Source organism: Nicotiana tabacum, chromosome 3 (assembly GCF_000715075.1).
Source record: "Nicotiana tabacum cultivar K326 chromosome 3, ASM71507v2, whole genome shotgun sequence".
Classification (NCBI taxonomy): Eukaryota; Viridiplantae; Streptophyta; class Magnoliopsida; order Solanales; family Solanaceae; genus Nicotiana; species Nicotiana tabacum.
In genome coordinates, this window is record NC_134082.1 from 208,866,584 (window position 1) to 208,871,670 (window position 5,087).

Here is a 5,087-nt window from a genome sequence, read left to right on the forward strand (position 1 = left end):
GAAATTTCAAAAATTCGATTTTTGGCATTTCAAGCCTAAATTAGATACGAACTTCCAAAACACAATCCGAACATGCTCCTAAACCCGAAATCACCCAACAGAGCTAACAGAACCATAAAAATTCCATTCCGAGGTTGTCTTTATACTGTTTCGACTACGGTCAAATTTCCCAAACTTAAGCTCTTATTTAGAGACTAAGTGTCTCAAAACTCTCCGAAACTCAAAACCAAACATCCCGACAAATCAAAGTAGCAGAAATAAACATGGGGAAAATAGCTAATAGGGGATCAAGACGTTAATTCTTAAAATGACCGGTCGGGTCGTTACAGGCTCGATCGTGGTTCCCACGACGACGTTATGATATGCTAACAACAAACATGGTAGAATCAATGAATTCCATTTTACTAAAAATGGGAGAGATGCTTATTTTAAGAATGTTAGATTTCATCCAAGAAAAGTTGGGAGAGTGGTTTTACGAATGAAGAAAAAAGGCAAATGAAACTTTTCACAGAGTATCAATATGGGCAGAAAAAGAGATGACTAAGAAGATAGACTTAGCTTGCCAAATGTTTGTGAGTATATTTATTAACTTCAGCTTTTTATATCCGTTGTAGTGATTTACTACTTACATTTAAAAAACTTCGTACTTTTTCCTTTTGAAGCAACAATACACTAATATAGTTTATCTTAATTTTTTATTCCTTATTAGATGTTCAACCTTGATTCAATGTTGTTTAGAATAAATAGTGAAGGAATCGAATTCATTGTGGACTTAAAGAAAGAACTTGTGACTACTTGGAATTTCAACTTGATGAATTGCCCTGTCCACATGCAATTGCTGCTATTAATAAGAGATATTTGCAGAAATCTGATTACTGCTCAAATTGGTATTCAAAGAAAATATGGTTGAAAACATATGAAGGACATGTGAATATCGTGGGAGATCAAAAATCATGGGATATACCACAAAATGTACAATCTGAGACCACAAAATCTCCCGACGACTGAATCAGTACCATTGAAGTCTACCAAATGCAGTCGATGTAAACAAGTTAGGCATAACAGAACAACTTGCTTGTCTTCTCCAGCACCTCATCCATATTCCAAGAAACACACTGAAAAATACTCCAACCTTCAATAATCCTTGGTCTGAATTTAGACTTTCATTATTGTATGACATATTTAAAATGTGAATTTTTTAATAGGAATAAAAAAAATAAGCTCTTGGACTATTTTATATACTGCTAAAGTACAAATCACTCATTTTTATTGCGCAGGCTTACAGGTTTGGTTGCATTTTAAAAAAGTATGCAATGACTTCAGGAGAAAAAACTTCAGGTTACAGTATGTGAAATACATATCCTTAACAAACACACACATATACACGTACAATACACAAAAGAAATGTATGTACAAACAAAAGCTTCAGCATCTCTAGGCTGAAGTTATAGAAAATAAACTTAATAACTTCAACATATTCTCTAATGAATATGCTGAAGTAAACAAAAAAGCACAACATAAAAACATAAAAAAAGGGTTACAAAAACTAAACATAAAAACCAACTAATTGTATTAAATCAGAACTGACTAGAAGTACAAAGCAAATACCAACAATAACAAGGATAATGCAACAGAAAGCTAAGAAGAAAGAGGATGAGAATTACATTCATGCAGAAAGAGATGAGGATAACACACAAAGTACAAATAGAAACTTCAGCGTCTCTGGGCTGAAGTTATAGAAAATGAACTTAATAACTTCAGCATATTCTCTAATGAATATGCTAAAGTAAACAAAAAAGCTCTGCATTAAAACATAAAAAAGGATTAAAAACACCAAGCATCATCATCACCATCATCATCATTAGAACAATACTCGTCAATTTCTCTAAATATCTCATCATCATCAGTATCAGAGATAACTATAGAGTACTCAGGCAAAAGACCACAGAGTCCAAAGAGATCATTCTTCAACTTGTTGAATTCATCACGCAACTGACTTTGTTCAATGATTACTTTGTTCATAAGAGAAAGAAGAGTCTTCAGGTTGTTTTGCAACTTGGAATAGTCGTCCCCGATGGGAAACTTAAAGCTATCAAACTGCTGCACAACCTTGTCAAACGAGGTTGAATAACCTCCACAACTACATTTCAGGTTAAGCATGTTCTGGAATGATTCATTGGCAAAAAACTGTGGTCTGATTCTCTCCCAATCAGCCTTTATTTGATCCCACAAAAGCATAAGATTAGACATAGGTTTGTTATTGTACCACTCACACTTCAAACTCTCCTACTTCTGCATAATTTCATCCATATTAGGCTTCCTATTTCCGCTTGCACCAAATATTCCTTCTTTAACAAAAGCTAAAAGACTAAGAATGAATATAAATTTAAAGAAATATGATGGAAATCTATGAATGACTATGAAATTTTCAAGTGAAAAGATTGTTAATATAGACAAAGAGTCCACCTAATCAATTTAATATCTATAAATATAAAGTAACTTTTCAGTTGTTTTTACTGTTTTAAGTTCAACGAAATTGAGTGAAACAAGATAAGTAGGTGGTAAAACAAGAAGGTGGTTAATGCAAAAAGAAATGTAACTTCAGCCCAAATCAGCCCACAGTTTTTCTATAGTAAAAAAATAACTTCAGCCTCAAATTTTTTCACATAATCAATGTAAGTGTAACGGCCCGACTGGTCGCTTTGACTTTTAGAACCCCGTTCCCTTAAATAAAACTTCTCGCGCTTGCTTTAGCTAATTTACGACTTGCAGGGACGGTTGGTTCGGGATTTGAAAGAGTTTGGAGTGAAATATGTCCATTTGATTCATTAGAATTTTCTTAAAAAGGGCTGAGTTTGACTTTGGTTAATATTTTGAGCAAACGGACCCGAATTCATGATTTGACGGTCCCAGAGGGTCCGTAAAAAAATATGGGATCTGGGCGTATGCCCGGAATCGAATTCCGAGGTCTCTAGCCTGAGTAATGAATTTTTATTAGAAATTGTTAAACTGAAATTCTAAGGATTTAAATAAACTAATTAATGATTGGTTTCATGGGTATCGGGATCGTATGTTGGTTCCAAAGCCTGGTACAAGTCTGAAACATCATTTAAGACTTATCTGCAAAATGTGGTGTCAATCCAAGTAGTTTTAGGGCATTTTGGCTCATTAGAGGAAAATTAAAAACTTGAAGTTTATAAGTTTGATTCCTTTGGTTTTAGGGGGTGATTCTTAGATTTAGCGTTGTTTCAGGTGTTTCGGAGGTTTGAGTAGGCCCGTCTCGTGATTTCAAACTTATCGGTATGTTCGGGCGGGGCCGGGGAGCCTCGAGCGTCAATCGGACGAGGCTCGGGTGAAGTTGAAATTTTTGAGAAGTGCTGAAGCTGCTGCTTCTGTCATAACCGCACCTGCGGTTGGTGGACCGCAGGTGCAAGACCGTAGATGCGGCCCAGGGAAGGCCAGGCCAAACCACAGAAGTGGCTCTCGAACTGCAGAAGCGGCTCCGCAGATGCGGCCTGAAGACTGCAGAAGCGGTCCCAACCCATTTCGCAGATGCGATCCTTTCTCGCAGATGTGGTCCCCTAACCACAGAAGCAGTGAGCTTCATTTAATACGGGTTCTAAGTCATTTTTGACACTTTTCACTCCTCCATTGGCGATTTTGGGAGTTTTTGGAAGAGGGATTCATCTTGAGGTAAGCTTACCCCACCTATTCTTAGTTTAACACTTGTGTTTTAGGTAGATGAAACACTGGGGTTAGAGCTAGACCTAGGATTTTAATAAAACTTAGATTTTACCACGAAATTGGTTATGAAATGAATTAGAAATCATATATTATTGATCCTTAGGTTATAGAGAACAACTTCCTTCAAAAAAATTTCAGAATCCGGGCATATGGGCCCAGGGTCGGATTTTTGAAAACTCGTGTTAGGGGTTGGCAAATTGCTTAAATAGCTAGAATACGATCTTGTGAGATTATATTGATTAGTTCTTACCTCATTTAACTAGTTTTGGATCGTTTGGATCCAAATTGAAAGTTTGGGCTAGTTCTGGGCATTGGAAGTATACTTTGGAGCGAGGTAAGTCTCCTTTCTAACCTTGTAAGAGGGAATTGTCCCCATAGGTGTAATAATTGACTAATTTGATACTAAATGCGGGGGCTACGTACGCACGAGGTGATGAGAGTACGTGCGTAGCTACTATTATATTAATTGTCCGGGTAGCCTAGGACCCACATCATGCTATATTTGTGAATGTCTCTATATTTTCTTGCTAATGTGATCACTTAGGATATACTAGAGGCTTGGAAAGGGATATAAGTAAGCATATATACTTGTTGAACCCTTGTATGAATTTATTTGAATATAAATGCGCCTTCGTGTGTTTCCTTGATATTATTTGATATTTGTGGATCGGGCCGATTGCCTCGGTATAAATAGATGCATCTATGGTTCGCGCCATTTGACCCTCTGGCAGTGCATAGTTTATTTTCTGTTGGATCAGGCCGTCAACCTCGGCATAGTGTGCGCATGATATCTATGTGAAATCTTATCCATGACTTGACCGGCTAAATATTTGAAATGTAAATGGCTAATTGTAAAATTATTAAGAACATGACATATTACCTCTTGCTACAAATTGTTGATTATTTGTGATTTCCATGCTTAGTGTAACACTTCATTGTATTATTTGACCTTAGTAAGTATAAAGTCGACCTCTCATCTCTACTTCTTCGAGATTAGACGAGATACTTACGGGGTACATATTGTTTATGTACTCATACTACACTTTTATACTTAATTGTATAGGATCTGAGGCAGGTATATCTGTGTCACGACCCAGATTTCCCACCCTCGAGAGTTGTGGCGGTGCCTACTAATGTGAGCTAGGCAAGACAATTATTGAACCATCTACCTTTTTACCAATCTTATTCTCTTTAACAATTACGAAGAAATAACATTTAAACAACGGAATATAATACAAGCGGACGAAAACAATAAGCCATCTGAACATGAATATCTATTACAACTGTTTGAGTCTCGACTACCCAGAACTGGTGTCACAGTTTCACAGACTGTCTAAGAATAC